Raw genomic sequence first — 14,506 nt, forward strand, 5'->3', positions numbered from 1 at the left:
CTCACAGCATCCCTCAATCATGTGATTGCCATTACAGTCAGTACACATTGTCCTATGCCTGACCTGTGTTTTTTTCTTTTCTTCCCCCCTTGCAGAACAGACAGATTGGAGAGGAAGGGATTGCAAGAGAGTAAGCTGTTGCTCTTCTACACATCGAAAGCAGTGCAATCCTGCCAGCAGCCTGGGGCTGGGAGATGTGGGTGTGCTACGCGCTCTCTTGAAATCCCTTCTCCCATCTCTCAGCTCTGCAGTGGGGGGCAGGGGGGAGAAAAAAAGCAAGCGATTTCTGTAGGCAATCTTTCCTTTGCCTGGCCCTCCCCCCCTACCCCCACAGAGTAGAGAGATGGGAGAGCGATTTCAAGAGAGCAAGCTGCTTGCTCTTCTACACATCAAAAGGAATGCAATTGCCTTGTGGGAAAGGGTCTGGCAAAGGAGAAATTGCCTACAGAAATTGTTTGCTTTTTTCTCTCCCCCTCCCCCCCGCAGAGCAGAGAGATTGGAGAGGAAGAGATTTCAAGAGAGTACTGTAAGCTGTTTGCGTAGTACACCTATGGCTCCCAGCCCCGGGCTGCTGGGCTGCTTTCGATGTGTACAAGACAGTAAACAGGCACTCAAGCATTCCAGGGGTGGGGGGAGTGGTTAGGAGGCAAACAAAAGCCAAGGTGTGAAACTGACTAGTCTTGTCTCTTTCCAGCCAGAAAGCATAGTCATGGTCACGTGATTTCCCACTTAGCGACCACTTTGCTTAGCGGCAGAGTTGCCAGTCTCAATTAGGGTCGTTAAGCAAGAACTACCTGTATGGCAATATCAGCAACTAGATATCCCAAAGTCTTTAATCTACCCATGTCATAAGCACCATTAATACTCCAAAAGATCTTCAGCTCCTCCTCAGTAGCATGTTGCATGCCATCCGACCTGAGGGGCCTATCATCTGGCACTATATCGCCAATCATTTTATATTTTCTATCCATATGGTTTTCTGGTAAAAATACAGGAGTGGTTTACCACTGCCCTCTCCTGCACAGTATGAATTGATGCCTTTGCCATTGTCACAAAAGTGATCATCTGTTTCCAGCATCTTCCTATATTGCTGCTGCCCAATATACAGTAGGTACCTGCTTGCTTTAGCTGGGCAGCTGAGATGACCTTCACACTTTGGGTGACCCTGCTAGGAATATACACTCTTGGCATACACTCCTGATGCTCTTTACTTATTCCCCGCAGGAACACCCCCATCACCATGATGCAGCAGCACAGCAGGATTTGGAGGGGGGGGCATTGGGGTTAGCATTCCAAAATTGGGGGGCTACCACTAAAGACCCACTTCTGGGTAGCCACTTAGCACACCTCGGCATGAGAGGGCACCTGGCAAAAGTTTTCCAGAGAAGAGCTTGCGTTTATGAGTAGGAACAAATGGGAAGAAGTGTTTCTACAGATACTATGGTCCCAAGCCATGATGGATTTTCTAAGTTAACAAACAGCATATTGAATTGGCACTGGAAATCAGTGGGGAGTGAGTTCTAGTCAGTACTCTTGCCACAGCAGAAGTTTTTGAAATTTCTGAACTGGCTTCAAAAGCAGGCTCACGTATAGCACACCACAGTAATATTTTTAGGGAATGTTGTTGGGAGGCTCTCCAAATAGGGCCACAGCTGGGGCACCAGCCAAAGATGTGAAAGGTCCTTATTCCACTGAGGCCAATTGTACCTCTATTATCACAGATGAATTCAGAAACATGCTCAGGTTAGAAGTGTAACATCTTAAGGGCAGTGCAGTACCATTAGAAACAACTTAAACCATTCACTTGGCCAGATGAACCATGTACTAATGGCATCTCCCATAAACTGAAGGTCAGTTGGCCCTTATCCAGTCTATTACCACAGTTAGCCACTGATTCAGCTACTCCCCTACCTTACCTGGATTTAGTGAAAAGGAGAGAGAGAACTGAATGTTTAGTCTAAATCTGTGAATGATTTCCCTCAGAGTAGTTTCATGGAGACATTGAACACCATGGGGAATAAATTGGATACTTCCACAGTGAAAACATGGTGGGATCATGAAGAAATCTCATAGCAGCACTTTCTCAAGATGCCCATCTAGGTATAAGCTTTAAGCTTGTTCCTCCCACCCTTAGCTTGAACCAACTTTCTGGAAGGATACTATAGTTGATGGTATCAAAGCTGCTGAGAGGTACAAGAGAATCAACAAAGCTAGACCCCTTGGTCTCTTTCTTGGCAAAGACCATCCAACAGGCTGGCCAAGTAGTTTCGGTGCCCAAACCAGGCCTAAACCCAATGGATATGGAAAATCCATTTTTTCCTAGAATGATTAGACATGATAGGCCACCATACACTCAAAGACCTTGTGCAATGAGCAGATGTAGGCTATTGGCCTACAGTTTTGTTTTGGTTTTTTTAGATCTTCTGGACCCACTTAGGCTTTTTTTCCAAGTCATGGTCTAAATAATGCCTTGTTTAAAGAAGTTGGGGCCACATCTTCTTGTAAGGAGGAATTTATAACCTGCTAGACCCAGCTGAGTACTCTGTTCCTTCTAGATGTCATAAGGCATGAGGAGCAAGGGTAAGCAAACCTGTAGTTGATCAAAACTGTTCCAGTGCCTCGTCTACATCCTCAGGCCTTAAAAACTCATCCAAGAAAATCTGACCAGACAGGACCCTGCATACTTCTACAGATTGAAGTGCTAGCAATGTAGCTTAAATTCTGATGAAGTTGATTAATTTTGCTCTCACAATATCTAGCCAACATGTTACAGCAACTTACCATGAATTCTGCAAGATCTGTAGGTGAGCCAGATCCCCAAAGGCTTGAAAATCCTCAAAAGAGCTTTACTGGACCACACTGAGAAGATGCAAAAATACGGAAGTAAAACTGCTTTTTTGCTTCTAACACCACCACAAACTACATATTTGACCTGGTTCAAGTCTTCCTCCACCTGTGCTCTTCCCATCTCCCAACCTGCTTCATTTCCTTCAGCTGAGATATGTAGCAAGGGACAGTTCTTTGGGGCTCTTCCCACACTGCAGCTGACTAGCCACCATAGTGCCTAGGTACTCTCACATTGAGATTCAGAGTAGTGGTCAGCTAACAAAGGTGTTATTGTTATTATTATCTTGCTATGAACACAAGCATGAGATGCAAGGCCAGGGACAGATCAGCAGGATCACTCAATGTCCATAGGAAGGGAATGCTGGTCAGCTTTGAAAATACCCATAATGGCTGCAGGGGGGATAATGGCAGGCCCTCCCAAGACTGTATCTGAGGCTTTGGAGGAGGGAAATGGTGGCCATGTAAAATGTCTTGTATGTATGTATATATTTCACCATTCCTAATTTCCCACAATGCCCCTGACTTAGCATTGCTCAGTGCATTATGGGAAATGGAAAGCTTGGCTAGACTAGCTACTCAATATTGCTAGGAGTCTTGGCACTACAGCAGGTAAGCTCACCAGGACTTCCTAACAGCGCAGGGCTATGCTTAACCTCCTCAAAAGTAGAACAGCCAACACTAGGCCCAACTGGAGCAATTGTGTCCAGTCACAAACACACTTACTAGCTACAACAGACTTTGCTGCAGTCGATCAAGTAACCAGCAGTACTGTATTGCTGTACAGCTGTGGACAAGTATTTTTTTTTTTTTTTACAGAATTCCACCTTAATTCAATGCCATTTCTCCTCCCCATGACAAATCAATCACCTCTAGAGGTTCGTGAGAGGGGTAGATTAATTTGGACCACCTCCATCTGGAAACATCTTGATACTTACCTGAAGTTGTTGGGTGTGTGGATTGCAAATGGTCAGAGAGCAGTTCTGGAGCACCATTAGGTGCAGTGAGGGGAGATGGGTATGGGGAAAACTGAGAAGAAATTAAGATCTTGATTATAGGTACAGGCTCAGTCATGGCTGGAGCCTTCAGCAAGTTTTTCACTTAAATACGCAGGTTCTGCTTAGTAGTCATTAAACACAATTGAGGGAAAAAAGAATCAGATGTTGATGCCCGGGGCACCAGCCTTTCTTTCTCTGCCAACCGTTCCCTCGCTCAGCTTCTGATTCTGTAAATGGCTGTATCAGATGGAGTATCAAAGGGTGCTAGAGGCTGCACAGGAAATCTTGAGGGACTTAATCAGACCCCTAGGGTTTTACGTTTGACAGCTCGCTAAAGGCAAGCTTGAATATTAATGAATTAAGGAAGAGGGTGGCAGGGAGAGTGATCTCAAGTGCAGCCCCAACTGAGCCAAACTGTTGAAGAAAATTAATAAGATGATGGACGCAAATTGCTGGCTCAGAGAGATAATCGTGCATGTTAATGAGAAATGGAGATGGATATTAGTGGAACCTGCCCTATTTGAATTAAAAAAGAGATCATCTTAAATATGAATATTTCATAAAGGTCCAGTCATTTGCCTGAGCTGAATATACATGCAGCGGTGATGGCTATTTTGTCGTCTGTGACTTTTTTTTCCTTCAAAGGATGACTGATGAAGAGAGAAAAATGTGCCCTGTCACCTAGGATTACACTGTATATTATATGGCTGTCAATATCTGTTAAGCATGGAACAGATCTACAAAAAAGAGCTAAACTCTTTCCCATCTTCCTTGAACCTATGCAATAAATACAGCCTGAAGCATAAATGTGGCATCTCCATCTTCATTTTTTATGCCTACATCTTTACATTACAATATGTGATGTAGTCAGAAAATTTTGTAACTGGCAGACATCCAACACCTTTGAGGTTCATGAAAGTGCAGAGATGGGGGAAAAATGCCCCTTTTGAATTTTGGCTGTCTTGTGGATTTTAAAGTCACAAAGTCTCTATCAGGAAGAAATAGAACAATTCTAATATAATCTGAACTCTGACGTGTTTACTTCATAAGATAGGAAGCCTTGGAATAGTATTATGGAAAGATTTGAGAATTAGGTTTTTGCCAATGGCCACTTCCAAGTTCTGTAAAACATTTAATGTTAATGCCAGATGCAAGCTGCGTAGTACCCAGAAGATGAAGAAGTTATGTGTGACCTTGCTGCAACAGAAAGATAACAACTGCCTGGCTAATTCTGGAATGTTTGCCATCATGGACTTCCACAGGGTGCTGGAGCAATTAAGAAAGTCTGCCCAGGTCCCTGATGAAAATGAACAGTTTCTAGAAAGGCCTTGGGAAATTGCCGGCTTTGACAACTGGAAGAACTTTCAAAGCTCTGATTGATCTGTGTAATTTGCAAATGGTCTCAGCTAGCCAGCACGACCTTGGGTAAGAATTCTAGGAGTTGAAGTCCACACATTTGGAAAATTCCCAGGTGGTGGAAGGATAATCTGGATATTGGGGAATGTGTTCCATTCATCATAAGTAATGTCAGTTATTTATTTGCTTGCTGGTTCATTAGATTTATATCCTGTCTTTCTTGATCTGGACTCCAAGGTGGTGACAGGTTAAATAGTTGTCATGATGACTGCTTTTCAAATTGTGTTGGATTATTTGGGGGATGTAGATCTTGAGGATATTGTTAGGTATCTGGAAGAACAAGGACAACCCCTTCCACTGGACCCTTATCCCTCCTAGCTGTTTAAATACTGAATTTCAATTTACATGGCTACCCTCTCACAAAGTGCAGGCATAGGACATACTGTTTTCATGATTCAAGGGGTCTGACTGATGCTTTTTATAGGAAATATTTTCCTGTTGGCTAAAAGAAGTCAGATGTAAAATGTTTGAAGAACCTTCTATTGACTCAGTCGAATTGGTAATGGTGAGAAAAGTTCAAATGTTACATTTCTGATCAAGCTGATTGAGAAGGTTGCAACTGTAGACACTTCCTGGCATTCAGACTTTAGGCTTACTGGTGAGGAGACACACATTTTGTTTGAACAGCTTTTAAACATCTATTAGTACTTTCCTTCCCTAATATCAAGCGTTGTTTTAGCATAATTCATTTTGATTGGACTGATGGCTTATTGCTTTTTTTTTTTATCAAGATTTTATCGACATGCCATTTCAATGGCAAGTAGTCATTTGTTAAAAAAATAAAATTAACGTTAATGTGGCTTAAAGATCTGAAGATGTTTATCTATTATAATTCCATTTCTATTCCATTTACACAACAAATGGAAGTAAAGGTGAGGAACAGTCTGATCTTTAAAGAGATACTAGTAGTTATAAATATACAGTCATCTAAAAGATTCCTCTCTAACACAAGATCATTAATACAAGATCTAAAATTACTTAGCTGCACTACAGATGAAAATGCATATCAATCCATAATTCCATCACCATATATCTGTTTATGGCCTATATTAAAAGCAAATTATCAGCCATTCTTTTTCATTAGCTTAAACTAAAATTATACTTTAGGTCTAAATGCAAAGATACAAACACAGATTGCTCTTAAATGTGTATAAGTGCATTGATTGTCAATTTCCTGATCTTTAATGGTGTCTCAAAAATCTCTCCTTCAAAACAGAACCAGGTATGTGTTACAGCAATACAGAAATATAACACTTAGCGCAAGATAAAGTGAGGACTATGAACAACAACCCATTATCTAAGTAACATTTAGTTACTTAGTCCAAAAACATATGAATTTTAGCAGTGTTGACCACCAGTAGGGAAAAAAAACTCCACAAGAAGTAGCTGGAAACATTAGTTTATTGAAAACAAAATTACACCAATTCAAGAGGAACTTGTTAACAAATGGATCTAGTCCTTAAACAACATCAACTTTTGGGCCCAGGGAAAATAAACCCAGATATTGAGGAGTTTTGCTTGCAACTCCAACAGCTGATTCAATTCAATTTTTGTATTCATGTCTACATAGGTTTGCTTTTAAAAGCATTTAGTTTTACCCAGTTATGGCTGTGGGCCTATATTTGCACTCCTCAAGGAGTAAGCCTCACCAGAGCTTGTGAGAGTTACTTCTGAGTGAAATGTGTAGAGGATTGCACTGTGAATCGGGCACCCAGAACACTGTATGCAACACCTTGTCACCTGGGGAGGATGAAGGGGGATGGCAAGACTTCATCTATGTGTGAATCTAAGCAACTGACATGGGGTAGGCAGCTCTGTGATTCTTCTTCCTCTTGTTTGGTTCAGCGCCAAGCAGGCCTACAGGCCATGATTGAGGGAAGAAGCTGTTTCATGTTATCGTTCTTGGTTTCCCCCCCCCCCCAAAACTGTATTTCTATACATGCCCCATTACTTTCCAGTGAAGGAAGCTCATTTTTTTTCTCTCAGGCTGAGGAAGAAGGCAGCCTTTTGAATAAATCAACGCAGGGCCATCTGCATGGGGGGAATAAACAAAGTCAAAATGGTGCCCATGACATGATCAAAGCTTTGCCCCATTTTTATATATACTGCGATAGGTGGGACTTCAATCACATGGTTGTGGTCACCATCTGGTCTTTGTTGATGCCCCTGTAGGCACCCCTCAACCGATGGCAGGAAGAAAAGGGGTAAACAGCTGTCTCACTCCAGCAATCCATTTTCAATGGAAAGTAGCCAAAAAAGATTGGGATTTTAGTGTTTTGTGGATATTTTCCATTTAAAATCCAAAAAGAAGAACTAATGCTTGTGATACATTATTTGACCCAAGGAGGCTAGATCACACCTAATTTTGTTTCTGTCCCCACAGGTTGCTGTGGTTGCCATCAAAAGCTTCTCCAGGAGCAGGCAGGATGGGGCAGAGCTCAGGTGGTTTCAGCAAGAGGGTTCCTGCTGCATCACTGAAAAATGTTTCCCGGTGAAAGTGCCATAAAATGAAGTTTGTGCATAGGAGGGGGGAGGGAGATACTCAGGAAAATATATGAACATTAGCCAAAAGTAAATCAGGGAATTCAGTGGGAAATATTCAAATGTTAGAACTTGGAATAAATATTGTGAAAACAGATTGAACAACATCTGCTCCAAGCACGTGGGCAGCCTTCTAGCCAATTGGTTCATGCTAGCCTTTAAGACCCCATATTGTTCTAAAGACATCCCGTTCTAATGCTATTTGCTAATGCTCAATGGCTTTGCAGAAATGAGATACTTCTAGACAAGGCTTTGAACATGCATCTTGCCCTGCTCCATTTACAGGAACTCCAGTGGACAACATTTTCCCATCTTTTCCCACTGCTTCTTTCAATCTTTTTTAAAAATTTTATTTATCGAATTTGTCACCGCCCATCTCGTTGAACGACTCTTTCTTTCTTTATACACATATACCCATGCACACAGACACAAGTGCAGACCCTCTCTCATCAAATAGGAGTAGATGAAAGGGCTGCCTAACATTTCTTGACTAGTAGCACTAGAAGCTGTCCATCTTGAAGAGCATTCTCATCTGCCCAAAATTTTGGAGTTAACAGATCTGCCACAATGCCTTTTGTGGTTGTAAACGGTCATTGTGAGCTCATTTCTCTATGGTCACTATCTACTGTAAAGTAATCTCTATGCCATATTGTTAGAAACACAACAGAAATTATTTGCACACTGAATACACTGATTTGAGCAGCCACTGTATATGCCAGCACACTTTGGTTCACCCATTATTTCACCTTTCCTGGACAGACATTACCTTCAGGAAGGCAAAAAGTAAAGTGGAGAGTAACTCCATTCCTCATTTTAGAGTTTGGGAGTTGAAAAGAGTGCTGAAGAAAGATTAACATCCATGTATGGAATCACAAGCTTATTGGCCTCACCAATACACCTCCCAGCCCTCTGTATGGTTATGTCTACTTCACCCTAACTCCCCAGTCTGGTTTACTGGTATGACCATGTGTATGGCTTATTTTAGTCCTTTATCAAACGATGTACAAGCAAAAGAGACACTGATGGCTCTCAGTTGCTGTTCAATACATATATAATACATGGTTCTTCTTTTTCATCTATAAAAACCCCAACCCTAATAAAAACAATAAATTTAATCAAAATCACAGCTATTGATTATGCATGCCAGTAGTGTTGGAGAATTTTTTACCTTCCTCAGACTGCCATTGAAAGTAGTTGGAAGAATATATTTTGATCCCATGCTAAAGAGAAGAAAATCAACCCAGAAGGAGGAACTGTTAGAGGTTTTATTCACTGCAGGTAACTTTCAAAGAAGTTTATTTATTAGATTTTCATCCTGCCGTTGTTTTTTGCTGAACTATAGGTAACATACATACCTAATGCTCAAATCTGCTGTTTTCCCCAAAATCAGAACGCTGGGGGATGAGGTGGCTGAGAGAGCGACTAAGTCACCCAACCATCTCCCCTACCTAAGGGAGGACTGGAACTCACTGCCTCCCAGTTTGTAGCCCAGCACCTTAGCTACTGCACCAGACTGGTTCTCAGTTGCCCAGTTCCATTCCAGTGGGAGGAAGTACCCATTTCTAGAAGGATGAAATTAAAATGCCATCCCAATTTTATAACAATGGACTCATTTCTAGAAGGAGGAAGGGTCAAAATGGCCGGTTATATACATGAAGAAACCCACATGTCTCTACAGAATTTCCAACCCATTTGCAGAAAGCTCAGAAAGGGAACGAGTTGAGTAATCAGCTTTAAAAGAAATGTTAGGTTAACTCTGAAAGAAAGAAAAAATGCCTTTAATGAAGTAGTCTCAAAAGGATAACAGATTCAACAGCATGTAATCCCAACTACCGTGGGTGTTCTCTAGAATATATTTCTGACTTCGCAATCAAGCAATGAAATAATGCTAGAAGCCATGGAAGGACTGAGATTGAGGTTAGTTTTGGGCACAAACAATCCCTGCTCCATACAACCAGCACCAAAAGAATATTTGCTAGTAAGTTATTCCTCTCTCATCCATAACAGAAGATACAATATGACCTCTTTTACAAATTTCCCTCACATGTTCCCCAAAGAGAAAAAGGAACTTTTCTCCATACATTCCCATAACAAAACTAGTCACCCTATTTCACACATTCATTTTTTCTGATAATAACTGCTATCCAACAGACATATTCTAACCAAAACCCACATTTTCTCTCACACACAAGAATTTTTCTCCCCATCATTTCTCTCTTCCATATTATTTTTGGGAACTGCAATTCTGCAAATGGTCTCTTAACAGAATATCCGTATCCAAACAAAGCTAGAATTCAAAGGATGGATTTAAGCAGAGATGCTATCAGAAAGGATCCATTAAAATGCAGTTTAAGTCAGTCGTTCAAATATGGCCCTGGTGATGCATGAGAAATTGAGGAAGTCATTTTTTACAAACTCTGGAAACAAAACACTGAGGAAAACTTTGATTTAAGAACTTTTGGGATGCTATGACCCAATTCACTCATACATATGTTCTTTTAAAAGCTGCTGTCTTATTCTCTCACACATACCTATTTGTTTCTATACTTTCTGCCTCCTGCTACTGATATGCTACTCCATCCCCTTTCTTTTGGCGAGGCACAGAATATGGCTTCTTAGATTGGCAAATACTCTCCCTTCATGCCCTTATCAGTTGGCAAAAGGGAATTTCCATGGTTTAAGCCCTCCTGACTGACACCTATTACTTCATGATGATTTTATTGTGCCAATTTCTAGTGCCCTGTCTCTCTCAGTCTGAAGCCAGTCTTCCTTTCTATCTATCCCACCACACTGAAAACAGTGTTATGATATCTGAAGCTCTGTAGGAGAAGAGAAAGAAGCCAGCAGATGGGATGATCTGAGTTCCCACCAAAGCGAGAAAGGACCACACTAAAATACTACAGACCTACAGCTGTTCTAGGGAAAAAAAAATTCTGGTACAGCTTCAAATAGACTGAGGCTGAGCCAGCAATAAATCACTTCTGTTCCTGGACACATAATATTGTAAGACTAGAGAGCTACAAAGCTCCTTTTTGGAAGCTTCTTCAGTAGACATTGAGCCCTTCCATACAATAACCCATCAGGGACAAAAGGTGGCCCTTCTTCTGCATCTGTCTCACAGTGTCCTCAACTTGCAATCCATATTCTGAGGAGGTGGTGTGGGTGGCAGAGGTCAGCCTCCCAACAGAAAAACAAAGGGCAAAAGATCAGTATGCAAATATGCATTCCTCCCAAAATAAAGTAAAAGTATTCCTTTGTGTCAGTCAGAGATTGGGGTTGCTTTCAATGAGCTGCTGTCAGACTGCAGCTAGATGGCCTGAGAGGGCCAAATTGCAATGAATGATAAACCAACCCTCTTCCTGTGTGAACTGTACTCACTTACTGAGATGGAAGTCCAACTTTGAGCCCCTGCCCAAATTAAAGTTTAAAGTATCCCAGATCAAGGAACCTTAAATAATCGTCCCCCTCTTCCTGAAAGCTCCCATTATTTGGATAAGGAGAAAAGAACATTGTAGACATCCTCTCATCATCATTTTAGCTTCACAAAAACTGAAGAGGTAGGTTAGGCTAAACAACAGTGACTAGCTCAAGGTTACTTAGTGAATTTCATGACTGACTGGGGATTTGAACCTGGGCCTCCTTAATCCTAATTCAACAGTTTAATTATTTTTTCACATTGGCAGGTCCAAACTTCATCCTAGAACAACAGTTCAGCTATATTCACAACATGCTAACCCATGAATTATTCCAGAGGTGTGGGTCTGTAGGACACATCAAACGACAACCTCACCAGTTGAGCTTACATGACAGATAAACTGGTTTAAATAAGAGTGAAGACAAATCTGAAGATCTGAGTTAATGGTTTTGAAACTAGGATTCATCAGACATTTATGTGAGGTTTTAAATACTGGTTTCCTCTCATTATTATCTGGTTTTCTTTATTTTTTTAAAAGAGAAATAAGGGCAGTTCAATCCAAAAACAACGAGAGGAAATCAATAATTAAAGGCATTTTTGTCCCTTCAGACATGCACTGTACAAACACAGAAAGGAACTAACACTGAGCTATTAAGACAAGCTATTCAAGAGAAAATTAATGGACTATTCATTCCTAATCCCTTAACAGCATTTTCAGGAAGCAATAAGACAGGCTGAAGTAAACAAGAAAGTTTTAATTGACATTGTTGAGTATCTCTCCAGTCTAAAACTTTCTTATGAGTAAAGAAGAACCTTGGCCAGTGATAATATAGCACTATACTAAATACTTGAGATTGTTTTAATTCTAAATGTTGGAAAGCAGAGCAAACTGGCCCTGGGATCAAAGCAGTTCTGCATATCTGTCTAAAGCAGTGTTTCTGAGCCTTGTCATGTTTAAGATGTGTGGACTTCAACTCCCGGAATTCCCCAGCCAGCATCTTAAAGTTGACAAGGTTCAGAAACACTGGTGTAAAGCATTATTTTAGAGTCCCCAAAGCTGAGTTTGAAAATGTCTCTGTTTCTCTTAGGAGATTACGTCCTCTATTGCTCCCTCAAGGTTTTGCATTAAGAAATTAAGAAATGAAAAATGCAATATCCCACCAGCCCCCCAAAAGAAAGGGGTGAAAGTGGGGGTCATTAGCCCTTGGTATGACTTTGGGGAGCGGAAAGGTGGAGCGTGGGATTGGGAAGGAAAGGAATGAAGCAGGAATGAGCCCAAGATGGCTTTAAACTACAAGTTCATAATCTGGCCCCTCTGAGGAAAAACAGAGGGTAAATTGAAGCACCCCATATTATAGGCTGATCCTGCTGTATGTACAGTTGTACAAAATCCATCAGGGAAGCGGGGGGGGAAGACAGATCACCAGTGTAGATTATTCTGAAATGGACAAGGACCCCTAACCTTGTCCTGTTACAAGAGACAGTATTAAAATACTATCAAAGATTGAAGACATATTGGTGCAGATAATAAAGTGATAAAAATGAAGTCTTGGAACAGACAAACAAAATCCACTTAAGAAATGGATGAACCATGAAATGGTGATGTTTTCCAGTCCTTCAAGATTGCTTTTGTTTCAAGTCCTGACCATGTTCTGGACTTATTTATTTTGGACCCAATTTTATCAGCAAAATTGTTTTCCCACTGAAGCTCCAAAGCCAAAGGTTGAGGGGTGCACAGGTATAAATATAAATCAATATATCAATGTTGATTTCTTCTAATGCAGTGATCTCCCCCTCTTGGTTTGGCAGTCTTAATCAAGATTAAGAAAAACAGTGGTTTTGAAAAAACATTTTTACATGGGAAAAAAAATCATTCTCCCTCAAACCAGACTTATACATTTAAAAATATTTTCCAACATTTTAAACAAACCATGTTTATACTGTGAACTCATTCCTTTCACAAAGGTGGGGAAATGAGAAGATTTAAACGATGACTGCATACACCATAACATTACACCAACATGTAGCACTGTGAGGAAAAGACAAGTAATGTTCTCTCTTCTGTTCCATTGCCTCTATCTTTCTCTTCATTTGGCAAAGTGAATTACACAGTTTGTCTGCTTCATACATAATTATGTCGTTTGGCCACTCCTGACTTAGTGTTATGTATGAATTATGCCATTATCATAGCTAACAATTAAGTGCAAATATAACTACTGTAATTTAGTATGCCATCCAAGCATTAAATTCTAGTGAGTGAAAATAAAGATAATAAACCATGGTCTAAAGCTGGCTTGTCTGCAATAAATGTAGTAGGAACCACAATTTGTCTCAGCTTTGAAAATAACGGCAAACTGTGGTTAATCTAAAAGAGAAACAAACAAGTCTGAAATTATTCTAGCAGCTGCTCTGAAGGGAAAGAGTGGGATGGAAGAGAGGTTGATAGCCCAAAAGCCATGTGGGCTCATATTGCTGAAATATGGTTCAGTGTTACATCTGAAGTAGCCCACATTTTCAATAAGGGAAAAGAAGAGTCATTCCCAACACTGGACAGTGATCAATCTACAAACCCTTGTGTATCTTTCTCCTGCATTAGAAATGCATATGAGAAGAACAATGATGATTAAACTATAAATTAAAATTAAACTATAAATTAAAATTAAACTATAAATTTAAATTAAAATTGTGATCTCAGTGTCTGCCCAAGATCTGCTTAGGGAAAGCTTGACTATGAACGTTTAAACTAATGAGAGTAGTGGCTGAAAATAAAACTTCAACCAAGCTACAATTCTTTCAGCTAAATTATCCACAAAGTAAAATATATATTCCAAAGGGCTAATTTAAGGCTGGGGGAGGATTCTATTTTTAAAAATCATTTTTATCTTCCACATTTTCATTCTTAAAGAAACACAGTGACCCACTGAACGTTTGCCATACTTTTTATGTCTCTTTGTTGCTTAAAAAAGAACTGATCTTTCAAAGAATATAATATAGAGTGGATTTTTTAAGCATCCTGAGCATCACAGAGGATGGAGGGTTGGAGAGAAAGCAGGTAGGGCTTGGATGGAGGAAGTGTATTTGTAATGATTGCGTTTGAAATATCAGAGAATTTAAAAACTGCACTCACAGAATCAATATGGACGGATATCCCCTGTAATGGGAAGGTAAATAAAAAGCACTAGAAAAATTGATGGAATGCGAGCAATATATAAAGATATGTACAGCAGAATGGAGTGGACTTGATTGTGCCCTAGGTCCTTATCATCAGAGTTATGGACACATCATAAAGTAG

This window comes from Python bivittatus, unplaced genomic scaffold (genome assembly GCF_059951505.1).
Source record: "Python bivittatus isolate LINGU-HERP-01145 unplaced genomic scaffold, Pbiv_v1 ctg000440_np1212, whole genome shotgun sequence".
In the NCBI taxonomy this organism is placed as follows: Eukaryota; Metazoa; Chordata; class Lepidosauria; order Squamata; family Pythonidae; genus Python; species Python bivittatus.